This window comes from Salvelinus alpinus, chromosome 3 (genome assembly GCF_045679555.1).
Source record: "Salvelinus alpinus chromosome 3, SLU_Salpinus.1, whole genome shotgun sequence".
NCBI lineage: Eukaryota > Metazoa > Chordata > Actinopteri > Salmoniformes > Salmonidae > Salvelinus > Salvelinus alpinus.
In genome coordinates, this window is record NC_092088.1 from 18148202 (window position 1) to 18168563 (window position 20362).

Sequence of the window (20362 nt, forward strand, 5' to 3'; positions counted from 1 at the left end):
TAGAAGGACAAGAAAATGGTCCAATTCACACACTTATCAAGAGAACATCCCTACCTCCTCTGATCTGGCAGACTCACTAAACGCATGCTTTATCTGTAAATTATGTCTGAGTGTTGGAGTGTGCCTGTGACGATCTGTAAATAAAACAAGAAAATTGAGCTCAGGTGTGTCATGTTTCCATTGATCATCCTTGAGATGTTTCTACAACTTGATTGGAGTCCACCTGTGGTAAATTCAATTGATTGGTCATGATTTGGAAAGGCACACACATGTCTATATAAGGTCCCACAGTTGACAGTGCATGGAACAGCAAAAACCATGTCATGAGGTTGACGGAATTGTCTGTAGAGCTTGGAGACAGGATTGTGTTGAGGCATAGGCTTGGGGAAGGGTACCAAAACATTTTTGCAGCATTGAAGGTCCCCAAGAGCACAGTGGCCTCCATAATTCTTAAATGGAAGAAGTTTGGAACCACCAAGACTCTTCCTAGAGCTGGCTGCCTGGTCAAACTAAGCAATTGGGGGAGAAGGGCCTTGGTTAGGGAGGTGATCAAGAACCCAATGGTCACTCTGACAGAGCTCCAGAGTTCGTCTGTGGAGATGGGAGAACCTTCTAGAAGGACAAACATCTCTGCAGCACTCCACCAATCAGGTTTTTATGGTTGAGTGGCCAGACGGAAGCCACTCCTCAGTAAAAGGCACATGACAGCCCGCTTGGAGTTTTAACCTTTAATTAACTAGGCAAGTCAGTTAAGAACAAATTCATATTTTACAATGAAGGCCAAACCCTCCCCTAAACTGGACGATGCTGGGCCAATTGTGTGCCGCCCTATGGGACTCCCGATCACGGCCGGTTGTGATACAACCAAGGATCGAACCAGGGTCTGTAATGATGCCTCTAGTACTGAGATGCAGTGCCTTAGACCGCTGCGCCACTCGGAAGCTCCACTTAAAGGACTATCAGACCATGAGAAACAAGATTCTCTGGTCTGATGAAACCAAAGTTGAAGTCCTTGGCCTGAATGCCAAGCGTCACATCTTGAGGAAACCTGGCACCATCCCTACGGGGAAGCATGGTGGTGGTAGCATCATGCTGTGGGGATGTTTTTCAGCGGCAGGGACTGAGACACTAGTTGGGATTGAGGCAAAAATGAACGGAGCAAAGTACAGAGAGATCCTTGATGAAAACCTGCTGCAGAGCACTCAGGACCTCAGACTGGGGTGAAGGTTTACCTTCTAACAGGACAATGACCCTAAGAACACAGCCGAGACAACGCAGGAGTGGCTTCGGGACCAGTCTCTGAATGTCCTTGAGTGGTCCAGCGAGAACCTGGACTTCAACTCGATCTAACATCTCTGGAGAGACCTGAAAATGGCTGCAGCGATGCTCCCCATCCAACCTGACAGAGCGAGAGGATCTGCAGAGAAGAATAGGAGAAACTCCCCAAATACAGGTGTGCCAAGTGTGTAGCGTCATACCCAAGAAGATTAATGGCTGTAATCAAAGGTGCTTCAACAAATTACTGAGTAAAGGGTCAGAATACTTATGTAAATATATTTCCCTTAAATTTTTAATACATTTGCAAAAATGTCTAAACCTGTTTTTGCTTTGTCATTATGGGGTATTGTATGTAGATTGAAGGGGGGGGGGACCAATTCAATCCATTTTAGAATAAGGCTGTAACGTAACAAAATGTGGAAAAAGCCAAGGGGTCTGAATACTTTACGAATGCACTGTAACTTTGCAGTCAACTTTGGCATTGCAGCTTCTTTTTGTATTTTTTTCAAGATTTTATTTAGTTGTAAGAATTTTTAAAGAAATTGCTCTTACATACCCACATTTTCTTATAATTTATTTAATGAAAGAGAGCCATTATAATACATATGCTCAAAATGTATGATGCCACGTTGGGAAAAGGACTTAAAGATATTTGTCTTTAAATGCTGGAGATAATGTTGGGTTGTTCCAAAAAGCATATGGATTTATTCCGTTTCATGAATTTATGTACGTTTTCCCCAATTTGAAAGAAAATCATTGGGTTGTCTTTTTTCTTTAAAGCCTTGGACCAACCCAAAGTAGTGAAATAAATATATATAAATATATATTTATTTATTTATATGGCATTACATTTATGGCTTCAATACTCCTCCAAGCACAAGGATAGTCTGCTGTCCATTGTTTAAGTGAAGACAGTTGTGTTGCCCAGTAATACATTTTCATAGGAGGCAGTCCAAGACCTCCAGCTTTAATGTAAGTGTAAAACATTCAATTTGGCTCTTGTTCTTACCATTCCAAATAAAATTGGAGAGTAGGCCATTTATTTTCTTACAGAAGTTGGATGGAACTGAAACTGGTAAGGCTTGGACTAAATGCATCAACCGTTGTGATATGTTCACCCTACCTAACATAGAAATGGGAAGAGTTCTCCATCTCTGAACATCGGATTGAATCTTATCTGGTAAAGGAGGAGAGTAGTTGATTTTATAGGCCTCCTCCAAATTGCTTGGTATCAAAACACCCATGGCATGTGCCTTTGTCCATTTCCACTGAAATCTACTTTCCAAGTTTGAAAAGTCAACTGAAATTATTCCCACTTTCTAATTTTCTCCCAATTTACTTTGAATCCTGACACAGTACCATACGTGTCCAACAGTTACAAAAGAAATTATGACATAATGTTCTGGTTCAGATAAATACAGTAAAATGTAATCTGCATACAATGATATCACATGTTGTTATCCACCAATCTCTATTCCCAGGATTGAGCAATGGGTTCTGATTTATTGATGCTAGGAGTTCCGTGGCTAAAGAAAATAAATAACTGGACAGAGGGCATCCCTGTCTTGTTCCTCTTAATTTAAATGGAGCTGAGATTAGTCAATTTGTACTTCTACCTGCTTTGGGGGATTTATACAATAGCTCAATCCAGGAAATAAATACCAGACCGAACGTGTGTGTTTTTTTAAAAGACTGCCCTCAAATATGCCCATTCCACTCTCGAATACTTTTTCAGCATACAATGATACTGCCACTTTTGGAAAGTTCAAGTTCCTGGTAAGAAGAAATCCTACTCCTTATGATCCCTGTTTGATCTAAGTGAATCAAGTTTTTTTTATTACACTGAACAAACATTGCTACAATTTCAATGATTTTACTGAGTTCATTTCAGGAAATCAGTCAAATGAAATAAATTCATTGGGCCCTAATCTATGGATTTCATATGACTGGGAATACAGATATGCATCTGCTGGTCACATATACCTTAAAGGTAGGGGTGTGGATCAGGAAACCAGTCAGAATCTGGTGTGACCACCATTTTCCTCATGCATCTCCTTCACATAGAGTTGATCAGGCTGTGCCTGTGGAATGTTGTCCCACTCCTCTTCAATGGCTGTGCGAAGTTGCTGGATATTGACGGGAACTGGAACACGCTGTCGTACATGTCGATCCAGAGCGTCCCAAATATGCTCAATGGGTGAGTATGCATGCCATGGAAAAACTGGGACATTTTCAGCTTCCAGGAATTCTGTACAGATCCTTACGAAATGGAGCTGTGCATTATGCTGAAACATGAGGTGATGGCAGCAGATAAATGATACCACAATGATACCACAATGGGCCTCAGTGTAACGGCTGTCGTCTTCCTCCTCGTCTAAGGAGGAGAAGTTTGAAGGATCGGAGGACCAATGCGCAGCGTGGTAATTGTTCATCTTATTTAATGAAAGTGAACAACTCAAAATACAAAAACAACAAAGTGAAAACCGAAACAGTTCTATCTGGTGCAGACACACAAAGACTGAAAACAACCACCCACAAAACCCAACAGAAAACAGGCTACCTAAATATGGTTCCCAATCAGGGACAACGAATGACAGCTGCCTCTGATTGAGAACCATATCAGACCAAACACAGAAAACCAACACAGAAATAGAAAACATAGATTACCCACCCAACTCACGCCCTGACCAACTAAAACAAAGGAACTAAGGTCAGAACGTGACACTCAGGATCTCGTCACGGTATCTTTGTGCAGTAAAATTGCCATCGATAAAATGCAATTGTGTTCGTTGTCAGTAGCTTATGCCTGCCCATACCATAACCCCACCATGGGGCACTCTGTTCACAACATTTAAATCAGCAAACCGCTCACCCACATGACTCCTTACATGCTATCTGCCAGGTACAGTTGAAACTGGAATTAATCCGTGAAGAACATACTTCTCCAGCATGCCAGTGGCCATTTGAAGGTGAGTATTTGCCCACTGAAGTCAGTTACAACGTCGAACTATAGTCGGGTCAAGACCCTGGTGAGGATGAAGAGCACGCAGGTTAGCTTCCCTGAGACTGTTTCTGACAGTTTGTGCAGAAGTTATTTGGTTGCGCGAACCCAGTTTCATCAGCTGTCTGTGTGGCTGGTCTCAGACGAGACCCGCAGGTGAAGAAGCTGGTTGTGGAGGTTCTGGGCTGGCATGGTTACACATGGTCTGTGGTCGTGAGGCGGCTTATGGTAGACAAATGAACATTCAATTCTCTGGCAACAGCTCTGGTGGACATTCATGCAGTCAGCATGCCAATTGCACGCTCCCTCAACTTGAGACATCTGTGGCATTGTGTTGTGACAAAATTACACATTTTAGTGGCCTTTTATTGTCCCTAGCACAAGGTGCACCTGTGTAATTATCATGCTGTTTAATCAGCTTCTTGATATACCACACCTGTCAGATGGATGGATTATATTGGCAAAGGAGAAATGCTCACTAACAGGGATGTAAACAAATTTGAGCGAAATAAGCTTTGTGTAAAAATGTATTTTATTTCAGATCATTAAACATGGGACCAACACTACGTGTTGTTTTATTTTTGTTCAGTGTACTATTTCTATGCGGAAAGCCAATACCTTAGCAATTAATTTATAATCCACATTCAAAAATTAAACTGAGCGGAAGGTTCTGCAATGACAATCCATCTCTATCTATCTTTTTTAAATTGGGTGATTGTAGCCAAACAGTGATTGGGTAAGTACATTTTTCTCTAGAGCTGCTGTTAGCATATGTAACAGGCTTTAGTGATTTGGGATAAAAGTGTCTGTAAAATTTCACTGGGAATCCATCATCACCAGGAGACTTCCCATTTTGTAGTCTAGCTATAATTCAAGCTTCAAAGTGTTCAACTGTTGAAGGGTGTCTACATCTCTATTTAATCTGCGTTTTCTTTCTAAATCGTGAATTCTGTAATTGTATTTCTCATTCTTTATTGGTCTTTTTCTTATGTGAAGAGTAAGACCTGATACAACCTCCTCATATGCTTTAAGAGCTTCTCAGACAACAGTTGGGCATACTTCATTATAGACATGTTTTTGGGAATAAATGTAGATCTGTGTGGTGAGATGAGGTAAACTCTTCGGTCATTTAAAAAAACTGCTGTATGTAAAATATTGTGTGCTATAGCTTGGAAAATAAATGTGACATGTTTCTTTCCAACATGAGGGCTGCTTTCCTAAATAAGTTAAATCTGCTTTGTGTTTTGTTTCCTTGCCAGGATACTAAGAAGTATCGCGATACTGGTATCGGCCCTAAAGATCTATTTAGCATTTTCGGGAGTTGGACCATCGATTAACCCTAAAATTTGTGATAGACCAAGAATGGTTGCCTGGTTACCCAGACTCATTGCTCCGGCGGAACGCCACACCACGCTCGTTTGTTTCTTCACCGCAATTTGACTCCGCCCCCCTGACCCTTATAGAACGCAAACCCATTCGAACCGTCTGATTGGGTCCAGAAACTGATGGGTTGGGCCAGAACACACGTGGGTAAAGCAACGTTTTGAAAATGTCATTGCCTTTTGAAACTGGTTAGAGATACTGGTCCAATCGCAGATTTACTTTGTTTTGTACAATCCTGCTTGTCACCACAAACAATTTTAAATTATGGCAGACTGAAGTATGTAGCGAATGATAGAGCAACGAAATAATTCAGTGTGTCAGGCAACGAGAATGGCATTGAGATATTCTGTCTTGTACTGTTACATGCACACAATCAATATTGTGAATCATCAGAAATATAATAGTTTGGTTTAAGGAAATTGCCAATCAAAAGAAACGTTCTACCACAGCCACCATGTTATTTTTGGAAGCCTATACGTGAAAACTATTTCTAAATTGCATAATTTCAGTTTTTCTGAACTCCCTTCCCTCGCGGAGAAGAGGGACGCTTGCGCCAACGCTGGAACTCCGATTTAAACTGATTATTTCGATTATAACCTTAATAAGCAGAGTTAAGTTTACATGACTACTGCCATAATCAGTTTAATATCAAATTATTATTAGTGTGCATGTAAACATACTCACTATGTTTTGGAATCAAGTAACCGTCATATGTCATGATTGAATGTCTGTTTCAGAGGTGTTCACGGGTCCAGGTCCAAATTTCAAACTTTTCCCTCAGGGTCGAGTCATGTTTGTTTGTCATTGGGTCTATGTAACTACAGCCGAATGGACCTGACCACTGCTCTGCATAGCCTATGAATTGACTTATAGAAGGCCTAGCCAACATATAAAGACCTATTCGTTAACCAGAGAGCATTTTTTTTTTTTTTTTGTCACTGGTCCATTAGGGTACGGATCGGGTCTTGTTGTTGTCGGGTCCGTCCGGGTCTGATTGTCCTGGGGTCTGTCCGCGTGCAACTTTTTGGAGCTGAGAACCTCTAGTCTGAACTATAACCAACTTGGTGTGTGTGCAGGAGCTGATGGGTAAGAACCGTGACAAACATGTCTTGTACTTTTTTCCCTGAGTACGAGAGGAAGAGGGACTGCTGTACCCATCAGCCTGGTCTCACTGCAGCTGTCCTGGGCCTGGCTCCCCTGGCCCAGACCCCAGACTGGGGATTTGGGTGAGACTGCTGAGTACTCACTGCTGTCCCACGGAGGGGCATAGAGTGCCCCTAGCAGGGGGCAGGAGGGGCAACAGACAAAGCAGCGGAAAGCACATAATTGGCTCTGCCAAGGCCCTCTGTAATCCTGTCAGCTTAATTTAGGACATGAATAGAAAGACATGGAGGGAAAGAACCGGAGAGCAGGGTGATTTGTTGGGTTTTTTACATGGGCAAGGGCCCTGGAGAGTTTCTCCTTTCGTTTATGAGATCATATTAAATAAGCTCTGGGACACTGATGTGGACACTGGGAATTGCCAGGGACCTCAAGATATAATACTTAGGTGTCGATACGATATGTATTGCGATACGATCATGTTCCAAACATATTGCTCACCATGTCTGCTGCAGAGCAACAAGAGACAGCCATGAGAATGAGTTTTGATCAGTCATGGAAATAAGTGTTAAACAAATTGGCTCTCTATTTTTGAAAAAGTTATGGAGGAAAAAAATATGGAGTTTTGGTGCAGTTACAGACTACTAGTGCAAAAATAATATTGCAATACAATATATCATAAAAAAGAACACCCCAATATGTAACTTTTTTGTGTTTTTTTCACAATATATATATATATTTTTTTAAACAAGTCTCTTCCTCCTTTTTGTAGTACCTAAGGACTGACATCACTCATCATGTCAAAGTGCATAATTCATAGATTGGTGTAATTGTTTTGTAGAGACAGGAGGAGAGGATAAGGGAGGGGGGAGTTTAATCTCTAATAGGCTTGTCTATCGCTGGCAACAGGAAGTAAACACGAAGCATTGGCTAAATACAGTATTAAGTAGTGTTAAATTGCCTGATCTCCCCTGTCTCGCGTGAGTGTCTGTGATGTTTGTCTGCTTTTCCCTGGGATGAGCGACGGTGACGAGAGGTGGACTCTGGAGAGCTGGGTGATGTGGGGGGGATCTGTATGTATCATCCTCTTTCATTATGTTCTTTGTCTGTGCGCTTGCCTATTTTTAGACAGCAGGCAGGGTTACTCCTGTTTGCTCTGTGTGTGTGTTTTATTATAGAGATTAGGTTTCAGGCTGTAATAGCCTGTCATGCATTGTTATATGGAAAGTTACCGTTACGTTGTACTACCGTTGTGCTATTCCCAACTGGGACTTCAGTTAGCCCAATGATCGTTTCTTCTTATCAGTCGCGTATACAGATTTAGAAACGGTTTCAAAGGCGAACAATATGAATGCCGAGATTGTTCCTTGAGAGATGGCAACAACAGTTTTCTTTTTTTTCTTTTTTTTGGCAGGGCTACGTTGAGCATAACTCATCTCTGTTGAAATCTGGGCCAACTCTGGGCAAGGAATATGGGAGAAGTGTGTCTATAGCAGCTGCCAGTAGATGTAGGTCCCCAACTCTTGCTGTAATATCACCATGTTTAGAGAAGGCCCCATCATGTGGCCTCATTTCTCTTCCTGTGTTCTTTACTGTGATGGGGGAACATCAGTGCTCATTTCCTGTCAAACCAGCCCTGTGTGGTGACAGGGGAATAGAACAACCGCAGCCTCTCAGCTTAAGCTTTGCACTACTAGCAGAGGGTGACAGTGCCATTACGGTAAGATGTTTGCTGCCATTGGGGAACAATTGCGCCTTCCATGCTTTGTCTGCATGCTAGAGGAAGAGGAAGTTAAATACTAGGATCTATTTTGGTATTTTTGCGTGACATATGATTTTAGAATTAGAATCATTGATGTTGCCAATCAAATGATTCACTGTTGCTTAGAAAATGAAATGTTTATTATATGAATGTTCATCTAAATGCATTCCTGTCTTTTCGTCCTTGTTTTCCCAGCTCCAGCTTCTTAACAACAGCCCTGGACTTTGAGAAGGAGCACAGGATCACTCCAGTGTTTTCGAGTCTCCCAGGATGTCTCGGCGGAGCCTGCGTCTGCACACTATCACTGGTCTCTATGGCGACGACAGCCTAGACTCTAATCTGAACCACAACGTGTACCACGGTGCCTCCTTCAGCGCAGGAGGAGCCAGTCGCAGAGAGTCCAAGTAAGTGATGCTGCTGCTGCCCTGGGGTTCCTTCTATGGATTTGGGCCTGCGTGTGGCTTCCATGTCTAATCTGACTGTTGTCTATGTCTAATCTGACTGTTCACTTCTCCCTCTCCCAGGGGATTGAAGAGCAGGAGGTCTCAGCAGCACTCTGTCTCCTGCTCCCAGTCTCTGCTCTGCACCACGCCCCGTAAGAGCCAGCATGGCTCCCAGCAGCACGACAGCAGCGTGACCGCCAGTGACGCCTCCATGCTGGACGAGTCGTGCATCCAGGAGCGCACGCTGGTCGGCAGCTTCTGGGGTTTGGATGAAGCTTCTGAAGATAAAGGTCTTTTATTTATTTATTTTACGACCTTATCGATCACAATTACTTGTCATGCTTGAGACATCAGTGTCTTGAATGGATTCCTTTTAAAAAGGCAAATTTTGTGTTTCATTATCAAATCTGTCTGTGCGTTACAGAGCGGACCATGAAGGTAGACCACAGTATGTGTGGGACCAATGGAGACATTAACTCTGTACAGACCCAGACCTCCATGGTGAACGGTAGCTTTTGTAAGGACTTCCCTATCCCCTCGGACAGACATGAGGCTCTAAGCACCTACTCCTCGTCCTCCACTGGTGCCTGCTCTGCCACCAGCTACCAGGCCCTGTCAGCCCCCTCTACGTCACCTCCCTCCATGGTCTACGCCAGGGACAAGAGCCGCAAGCAAAAAACGGGTGAGAGCCAAGTACAATAATATGTATGCGCTCAGTACTGCATGTGTTGTATCTGGGAGTGTTTTTCCTTACCATTCCATTTGAAGGCATATCATCCACAGTGTTTTTTTGTTGTTGTTGTCATTGCTGATGCACGAGTATGTCAATTTTCATTTTCTTACATTTGACATTCATTGTGATTTTGTGCATTTTCAATAAAGTTGAATCGATTTGATTCAGGTCTGCTGGTGTCCGTCTCGGACACCTGTGTGCGTGTGAGCAGGAGGGCAGCAGCCTCTGTGGCATACGTCTTCTCACTGCTCTTAAAGAGTGTACTGATGAGGACACACAAGAATGGAGAAGGTATCAGCTTCTGCGCCGGCTCGGCTTCTTGCTGTCTTTACAGCGCCAGCGTTGCCTTTCACTCTCTCTCTCATATCTGCCTTGCAGCGTCCCACTTTTGTGTCATAAATAATGCGGATAGCGGATAATTCAACGTTTTAGTTGGGTCTCAACTTTTTCCTGCATTCTTAACAGCGGCGTAGTGCTGAGATAGGCTACCACCACATGATTTGCATAGGCTGTCAGGAAATCTGACAATGCTTTGCTAAAGTGCAACATAATCATACAATCTGGATTATTGGCCCCCTTTTTCTCCCCAATTTCGTGATTACGATCTTGTCTCGTCGCTGCAACTCCCCAACGGGCTCGGGAGAGGCGACGGCCGAGTCATGCGTCCTCCGAAAACATGACCCGCCAAACCGTGCTTCTTAACACCCGCTCGCTTAACCTGGAAGCCAGCCGCACCAACGCGTTGGAGGAAACACCGTTCAACTGACGACTGTAGTCAGCCTGCAGGCACCCGGCCCGCCACAAGGAGTCGCTAGAGTGCCAAAGAAAGCCCCCACCGGCGAAACCCTCCCCTAACCTGGACGACGCTAGGTCAATTGTGCGCCGCCCAATGAGACTCCCGGTCACGGCCGGTAATGACACAGCCTGGGATCGAACCCCAGGCTGTAGTAACACCGCAATGCAGTGCCTTAGACCGCTGTGCCACTCGGGAGGCCGGATTATTCCCTTTTAATATCCTCTGTCTCTTTCGGTGGGCTGTGGTCAGTATTAGACACCAGTCTGCAACATAGCAGGAGGGCAGCTGCTTCCACAGTGTCTGTAGTGACTGGGCTCATACAGGCTGCTCTGCTGAAGATGGGCAATGGGGGCAGGAAATGTGTTAATGGAGGTATTCCACTTTGCTTTTTTAAAGGCTGAAAGATTATTCATCGGGGTTGGGCATCCACAAGTCAGGTGTTGCATGATTTGCATGGCACTGTACTTAGTTGTCACTGGTTGAAACTTGATGTTAGGAATACCCCTGCTTGCAATCTCTTGCACTGTACTGAATCTGCACTGACACTGGAGGTTGCATTGGCTGTGTGAATGACCATGGTGGCTCTCACTGCTGACTGACTAACCTAAAACTCCTCGTCACCTGCTTCTGACTGTCTATCTTTCTCAACAGGGGGACAGAGGCTGACACTAACACAGCTTTTCCTGCCTACAGATTTCTCACTCCCTTTAACATCACTCCACCTTCCTATTCGGCTGTTTGTATGGCACTTTTACCCCACAGATTTCACCCTCTATCTCCCAAACAAATGGGCTACCTTCGCTTTGGCTATTGCCCTGGTGACATGCAAATTCGCTCTCTCGCCCTGCGCTCAGGTGAAGCAAGGGAAAGAGGGATGCTCGACCGATATGTAGCTGTGCTAGTTTTTATCTGATTTTCTTTCTTATTGGTTGCAGCTCTCTCCAGCTACTGCGGAAGCATGCATGTGAAGGAGTTGGGGACTGACGGGAAGCGCACAAATCTGATTGGCTCTCTGTGTGAGTAACTGACCTCCACACCGATATCTTTGTTTGTGCATGAACCCTTGACTATGTACTACAAGGCGACGTGTTTTCTGTGAATAATAGAAGAATGTGAGTTGGTGTTATTTGTCATGTAAGCCTATGTAACCTTTGTGACGACACACACCTGCCACGTACTTTTTGTTAGTGTACTCTTGGTAGAGGATATGTCAGTCGCACAACTGAATGCATTCAATCAGAGAGGTGCTTTATCCTTAATCGACGTCTTCGGCGCTGGGGAATAGTTGTTGTTGTTGGGAGGTTAACTGTCTTGCTCAAGGGAAGAACGGCAGATTTTTCAACCTTTGCCGGCTCGGGGATTCGAACCATCAACCTTTTGGTTACTGGCCATGAGCTCTTAACTGCTAGGCTACCTGCCTTTTTAGCCTGCCTCTCTCTCTCAAAACATTTTTATTTTCATGTTTAATTTCTGCCTTTGCTGCTCATCCACCCTGCTGATGCTAATAGGTGATGACTGCAAACGGAAGCAGCACGCAGAGACACACGCAACCTACACCACATGGGCCTCCCGGTCACACCACGTGTTGGGAGCACTGTGGCTCACCGCTGTTTACACAGGTTACCTATTAATCCAGCAAACTCTGGCCTATCCTGATATACTTGAAACGAGTTCTACATTTAGTCCTTATTTTACTGTTGTATGTAAGTAGATGAAGTTATGTTTTGGTCCCCAGGCTCAAGTGTGTTGTGGGTTGGGCAGGAGGCAGGCTCAGCTGTCTGGGCCGTGATGAGGAGGATGCTGTCGGTTCCCTGGTTGGCAGTTAGGTCCCCAGGTCATAATTTTGCCGTGTGTAACCAGCCTCCAGATACACCCCTGCATGATACCTCCTAGTCCTAGTCTCCCCATGGCTAGTTTGTGTGTCTGCCTACCTAACGTGAAACCCATTAGAATGGTGCCTTGGAGTATATCTATCTCTCTAACCTTTTCCCATTTAAGATGACTAACTGCCGTTTAACATTCTTACCTGTCTCATTTCCTTTGCGTTTCGTCATTTCTAATTCACTGCTCTATGCGTTAGGCTAGGAAACTGCAGAGACTGTCTGCAGAAGTGATCCCCCCTCTGCCTGCTGCTTCCGTCTCTGTGGGCATTTTAAAGTTGGTGCCAAGAATGGGAGCGATTTGTCACACTGTACAGGAGTTTGATTGGAGTGGTGCGATTTGCTAAAGCTGTGCTCTCCTTGAAAAAGGCTCCTCTCTGCTGTACTGTGCATCTACGCTGACAGAGAACACTTTTGCTCAGCCTTCTTTATCGCCTCTGTCTGTACTAACTAACCCCGTAACCTGTTGCACTGCATTTATGTCCTTGCCTCTTACCTCATCTGGTGAATGTACTTGATTCTCTAATCCTTAGTGCTGTGTTTACGTGCCTCGTCTACCCCTCCCGCCTCCTGAAGAACGCTCACTAATCTGCTCCCTGTCTGTCTTTGTGTGTACAGGCAAGGCAGCGACGGGGGTATTCTGGTGGCTTGGGACTGGATGGTACCATCTGGTTACCCTTCTCTCTCTGCTCAACATCTTCGTCTTGACACGGTGAGTCTCTTGGGCCTGAGAGTAATACTCAAGGAACCGGTAACTGCCCAAATAAAGGAAACGCCAACATAAAATGTACTCAAGTGTTTCCATTATTTTGGCAGTGACCTGTATGTGGTAGTGGATGGAGCTCCATAATATGTGATCACACTAACAAGTGTTTTTCTGTTGTCGTAGTTACCCTGCCAAGCTCCTCAAACTCCTGTTGATTTTGCTCCCATTCCTCATCCTACTGGGTGAGTAGCACCGCTCTCGGTGTCCATCCCAAAGCTCTCATGCTGCTTATCCATAGTACTGAACAATCACCCACTGTGACCTCTTCCGTCTCCTAAATCCTCCGTTCTCGATGTTCTACCAGCTCTGTGGCACTGGGGTCCGTCCAGCCTGCTGTCTGTATTGCCTGCCGTTAACGTCACTGAGTGGAGGACGGCCTACCCCCTCAGTTTCACCTCTGCCCAAGTCCAGACCAAAGACGGGCAGTCCACCATGACTCCACCACCACTACCACCAGCTGTCTCACAGGTAGGAGGGGTGTTGATGCACGTATTCAATCAACCATTATATAACTGTCAGCTTCCTTAAGACCTTCCAATTCTATGGATAAGGCCTGATACTCTGTATAGCTGACCTGACCCCTATCCCCCTCCACTGTATGTGAACAGCCAGGCAGTGTGGCCGTGTCTGTGGACTCCGAGCACCTGGCCCAGTTGGAGCAGAGGCTGGCCCAACTGTGGGAGAAGGTGGAGGGAAGGGGCCAGAGGCAGGAGCAGCAGCACGGAGAAGTGCTGGGTCTCTACCATTCTCTACGAGAGCAGCTGGACACCCAGATGGACAGGGACGGCATGGGGCTGTGGGTGTCTGGCCTGCTGGAGGAGAGACTCACCCTACTGAGGAGAGAGCTGGAGAAGGATGCAGCACTGCAGAGGGAACAGGTGACTCTCCAGGTTGGATAGTCAGGGGTCCATTTCAGGGAGCAGATAGTAATTGTGCTTGTAATGAAAAGTAAATGAGTATATAATTTGGTCCGCTTACTTGGGTAACTTAAAAAATATATATATACTTTCTTTTTTTTCTTTTTTACCTCTGCTCATTAATCTCTTCCTGTGTTGTGCAGGAGCAGGATGTGATGCTCATTAATCTCTTCCTGTGTTGTGCAGGAGCAGGTTGTGGTGCAGCAGCAGGGCCAAGAGTCTCGTCTTGCTCAACTAGAGGTTCTACTGCAGACACTGGCTGCCAAGACAGAGGTACACATCCATAGGTCCTATACTACGTTCTATGTATAGCCCCCGTCCCCACAGAAGGCCTTTTGCCCTCACTGTAAATTAGAATTTGTTCTTAATCGACTTGCCTGGTTAAATAGAGGTAAAATATTTTATATAAATGTACAGACCTTACTGTAGAACCTGTATAAAATGTATTTGTTGTCATATATCCATGTTATGTGGTCCCGTGTGGCTCAGTTGGTAGAGCATGGCGCTTGCAACGCCAGGGTTGTGGGTTCATTCCCCACGGGGGGACCAGGATGAATATGTATGAACTTTCCAATTTGTAAGTCGCTCTGGATAAGAGCGTCTGCTAAATGACTTAAATGTAAATGTTGATGATGTCTTCAGGAGGTGCAGAGGAGGCAAGTTGAGACTGCCAGTGCCACGCCAGTTCCTGCGCCAGTCAGGTGAGTTCAGCACACAACCCTTTGCCTTTGGATTGTAATAGTTGAATGAAATCACGAGTGGTGTTTAATATTGCTCCCTGTGTGTGCCCTTCGATTGTGGGTGTGGACAGTGAGTCCCATGATGCCTTGCTGGCGGAGGTGCAACGGCTGGAGGCGGCACTGGGGAGCATTAGGCAGGAACTGCAGGGGGTGATGGGATGCCAGGGCATGGGTGACCGCTTGGACAAACTCCATGACATGGTGAGTTGCTTGCGCTCTCTCTCTCTGTTCTATACATGCATTGCTCCAGTATGTGCCTTTCCAGATGGCCTCTTCCATTCCTTTGAATAGCTGGTCCTATATAGACACTCAATATTATATCTGACTGAATCTCATCATAATATTTTTTCCTGAAGATCTTTTATATAAATCCGCTCTGTTGACCCTTGACCTCTGTGGTTGTGACAGGTGTCTGAGCAGGTGTCTCCCCAGGTGAGGCGGGAACTGCGGATCCTGTTCTATGGCAGTGAGCAGGCCGGAGATTCCGAACCCGGGGAGAAGGAACTCCCTGAGTCGCTACTGCAGTGGCTGTCTGAGCGTTATGTGAGCGGGGCCGACCTGCAGGCCTCTCTGGCCTCCCTGGAGCTCAGCATCCTGCAGAACGTGAGCCTGCAGCTTGAGGAGAGCAGGGCCAGGCAGGAGATGCTCAGCACTGAGACTGTCTCTCAGACCGTGATGCACACTGTTGGGGCCGGGATGTCCGAGGAGGTAGGTTGTTTGATTTTGTGAAGAAAAAACATTTGTCGTTTTTGTTGGTTGAATAATTCGTTGTTGTAGTTTTATCCCCCTTTTCTCCCCAATTTTGTGATATCCAGTTGCGGTCTTGTCTCATCGCTGCAACTCCCCAACGGGCTCGGGAGAGGCGAAGGTCGAGTCATGCGTCCCCCGACCCGCCAAGCTGCGCTTTTTAACACCCGCTCGCTTACCCCGGAAGCCAGCCACACCAATGTGTCGGAAGAAACACCGTTCAACTGACAACCGATGTCAGCTTGCAGGTGCCCGGCCCGCCACAAGGAGTCACTAGAGTGCGATGAGCCAAGTAAAGCCTCCCCAGCCAAACACTCCCCTAACCCGGACGATGCTGGGCAAATTGAGCGCCGCCCAATCGGACTCCCGGTCACAGCCGGTTGTGACACAGCCTAGGTCACTGCCGGAAGTGACGCCGCAACACTGCGTTGCAGTGCCTTAGACCGCTGCGCCACTCGGGAGGCCATATATACTTTTTAAAATATTGTTTTAAATTAGATTCAGTGTTTTGGTGTTCTAAATGACTTATTTCTTGTCTGTCTGCATTATTCCAGTTCCTCACCCAACAACTCTGTTCCCCTCTTGCTCCTCCAGCATGTGCAGCTGATGGTGAAGAATGCTCTGAAACTCTACTCCCAGGATCGGACTGGCCTGGTGGATTACGCTCTGGAGTCTGGAGGTAAAGTTTCACAGCTGTTGTGGTGGCGGGGTGTGGAGACCTACGTTGACTGTTTGTCTACTGCCTATTATTTCGAATGATCTGTTTTGGCTTTGTACAGTACACTGTTTCTGCTGTGACTGGCTTCAGCTATGCCCTCGTTGTGAGGGTGGCTGACATTTGTGTACGGTCGTGAAAGTGACATCATGGCTACGTGTGTGCAGGTGGCAACATCCTGGGCACTCGCTGCTCTGAGACGTATGAGACAAAGACGGCACTGATGAGTCTGTTCGGCCTCCCACTCTGGTACTTCTCACAGTCTCCTCGCGTGGTCATACAGGTACGACTCAAGTCACCACATGAGACTAGTCTTTTTTTTGATGGCTTGGTGATTTTTATTACATTAATGGATTATATTGGGAGAGTTTTAGTTCCTGATACTGCCTAGTAGTCAACCCATTCATCCACTGGTCTGATCAATGCTCTCTCTCTCTCTTCTACTGCAGCCTGACGTCCATCCAGGGAACTGCTGGGCGTTTCAGGGTTCCCATGGTTACCTGGTGATGCGTCTTTCCATGAGGATCGTGCCCTCTGCCTTCTCATTGGAGCACATCCCCAAAGACCTGTCGCCAACAGGCAACATCGACAGCGCCCCGCGCCAGTTTAACGTCTATGTAAGCCACACTGCTTACCCAATTTAACATTTCACATGTTGGTTATTACTGTCTTTACAAGCCATTCAGAAGAACACCTAGTAGATGCTCAAGTCAGTCACGTTTACTGTGAATGTGCTCTGGTGAAGCAGTACTGATTGACACACTTACTGCTGTGGCGCTCTGCTGTTTTCTAACTGTGTCGTCGGTTTCCAGGGTCTGGATGATGAATACCAGGAGGAGGGTAAGCTACTTGGCAGCTATACCTACCAGGAGGATGGGGACGCGCTACAGACTTATCCCGTCACCGTAAGTACACTTCAACACTGCCTCAAGGGGCTTGATTGGTCAGATGTAGATGTTATGTAAGTAGTCCACATGCAGTGTTCGGGAGTAGTGAACTACATGTTGTTTAACTACATTTTGCAGTAGCTTGGTGGTACATGAACTTAATTCAAATCTTGGTGTTTTTTTTCAGTAGTTAGTTATACTGCTACACAGCAAAAAAGTAACTAACTATTGGAACTACACACTGTTTTTGCAAAAAGAAAATGAAATATGCAAGAATGTCCTTTTTCGCTATCAGACCTTCCTAATTCTCACTTGAAAACACATTTTTGTGTTTAATACGCTCAATTACACATTGTGTTAAAATCTGATTCCAGAGTGATCTGTTCTTGCAATTGTTCGTCTATGATATTTCAGATTTAGATATGATAATCTATCACAAAGTAGCTTGGATGTAGTGAACTACTGTTTCAAAGTAGCTTTAGTTAAGTAAACTACAGTATATTTAGCTTGCTTTAGCATCTTAAGTAATTGGTAGTTTGGTAAACTATGATTTCAGAGTAGCTTTCCCGACACTGTCCACATGGCATTTATCTCTAGCACTATTAGAGATGGTGACTTGAGTGTAAACTGAGTGTCCTTTGCTATCTATCCACAGGAGGAGAACGATGAAGCCTATCAGACCATTGAGGTTCGGGTGCTGTCCAACTGGGGACACACGGAGTACACCTGCCTCTACCGTATCAGAGTGCACGGTCACCCCAGTATCAACTGATGGCACAGAGCAGACCACCCTGCCTACATTTGAATGTTCTGCAGATGACTGGAGGCATATTATGCAAAAAATTATTGGATGACAATCAGTGCTTTACTACTGGTTGAAAAATGTTTCAAGTACATTTTTCTCAGTCTATATTTAGACATGAGCTATACGTATTCTGAGACCAAACTGGATTCTTGCGTGTTGAGCCCCTTCTCGCACATGGTTAAACCAGGTTTTAGCATGTTCTCTTACGAATAATGTAAACGTGTACATTTTGTCAATAGTATACATTTTGTCAATAGTATGTCATTTTAAGTCTACTAATGTCAAATGCTTTGAAAGATGTATATGCTGCAGTTATTAAAATGTTGATTTCGTTTGTTTTTTAAAGGGAATTACTGCTCAAGTAAGTTAAGGATATCTTGCACTGGTCCCTTCAGCCACAGAAATCAGGCTTTGACCATTAACCTTTTATCGATAATTTAAAAGTGCCCAGTTGTAAATCTCATAATTTATTTGTTTGTCCCGACTTACTGATTTAGCAATCTGTGTAATATATTTTTGTAAAGGCTTTTCAGACTATTTGTAAAATTGGCTTGGGACTATACAGGTGTTTTTTTTAAATATAATTTTATTTTTGTCTTTTGTAACTTGTAAGAAATGTTCAAATAAAGACCTTCATTTCCAGTTCTTGTAAAGTAACGGTCATTGATTTTAAAAAGTATTTTTGCTTTTTTAAATAACTTTGAAAGAAAATGTTAGGCTGAGAAGTTTTTAAAAATGTGGCTGTTTTGTTTTATGTCCCACAGGCACAGCTTGGTTAAAGTCTGATTCTCTACCCATCTTCCTGAAGTGTGCCCCCATTCACACAGATTCTGACCCATCATGTCCAGTCCAGTAAATGGCAATAATGCTATATGGACAGTTTTTATATCCTAGACTGAACAGAGAAAATGCTCGGTGCAGAATTCTCAAATGCAGCAGTCCCTAGTCCTAGCTTGTCATCTGGGGTGGTAGTATCTCTCGCCCAGTAGGGGTCGCTAAACTCAACAATAAGGGAGGGGCAGCAGTAGCAAAGAGTACCTATATTCTCTCACAGGAGCTGCTCAATGAACGTAACTCATGCTGCTTTCTGACTGTAACAGCAGTGTTACACTAGTGTATACACCCTGATTTTTATACTAGGGAAGTGTTTCCATATCTAGGGCTGAGAGTGAGGACTTGTGAAGAGCAGGATCAATAACTGCATAATCAAGACCGTTGCTTTTTGGGAAGGTGTTAACCGTCGAAGATGTAAACCCATGTTCACAGTAAGCCATTGTTCTGTAAAAGCATGCTGAAAAGTACCAGTGGCCTAACCTTGGCTCCAAGTCAGAGCAGGTCTGCTGGAACCATGGCCTAGTGCAACCTGGACTCCGGGGTAGACATAACATAGTCAACGAAAATACGGGGCACTGAAATTAGTATATGTTACGTTTGGAATGGTATTCATTTGTGATGTCCGTCCATTTCGTATGATATGTTACGAATTATAATTTATATGTTATGTATTGCAATTTGTACAATATATTACAAATTTGCAATGCGTATGATATGTTACGAATTACAATTTGTTGTTCCTAATGTTAGCTCGGTGGCTAATGCTAACGTTAGCTAGGTGGCTAATGTTAGCATTGTTAGGTTAAAGGGTTAAGGTTGTGGATGGGTTAGCTAAGTAGTTGCAAAATAGCTAAAAAGTAGTGAGTAGTTGCTAAAATGCTAAAGTTGTCTGTTAAGAGATAGATTTTAACTCGCAACCATTGGGTTGCTAGATGTTCTTCATACATCCACCAACCCTACTTTCGTTTAAGTAACCTGTCTTATGTAACCACACCAAAGGTAACATGATACTAATTTGAATTTGAGACATGGCCTGCATACATGGAAACAAAAGTCTGAGCCTTCTGGGTTAAACATTGGGGCAGAGAGGAAGAGGCGAAGCGAGAGGGATAACTGGGCCCAAAATCTGTGTTCTCCAGCAGGTGACGTGTTTCCCGCTCACCAAGCGAGGAGTTTTTGTATGGAGGTCAATGAGAGTGTTGAATTTAGTTAACAAAAAAATGAATGGCTGATCAAATAGAAGTTTAATGTTTAGGTTGTTACGAGTGTACTGATGTAAGTAGGACACGTGACATCCCGGCAACTTTGAGAAAAAACACTTTATATCTGAGTTGTGCCCATTGTTCACAGCGTGTCTGCCCTCTCGTTGACTAGAATGGTTCCACCTGATCTTGCCGGCTCCAGACAGCCATCCATTTTTTAAGACGCTTATTTCATTGTTAGACTGGCCACTTGAGTATCTCGTCAATACTGTATATTAGATCATCTGTTACGGGTAAATCCTCATTGGAAATGCGCCATCAGTGGACCGGTGATGAACTCATGAACTACAGCATAGAAATTCTAGTCTAACC

The 20362-nt window shown here is 44.6% G+C and overlaps 1 long non-coding RNA gene and 1 pseudogene across 1 annotated transcript in view; one reads left to right on the top strand and one right to left on the bottom strand.

Moving 5' to 3' along the window:
* The window catches only part of LOC139570158 (uncharacterized), a 23521-nt gene extending 16977 nt beyond the window's left edge, over positions 1-6544 (bottom strand). The window contains exon 1 of the long non-coding RNA XR_011674018.1: positions 6347-6544. This is a non-coding gene — a long non-coding RNA (uncharacterized lncRNA). The remainder of the gene's footprint in view (positions 1-6346) is intronic.
* Positions 1-18599, top strand: part of LOC139570154 (SUN domain-containing protein 1-like) — a 21215-nt pseudogene extending 2616 nt beyond the window's left edge.
* Positions 18600-20362: the final 1763 nt, after the last annotated feature.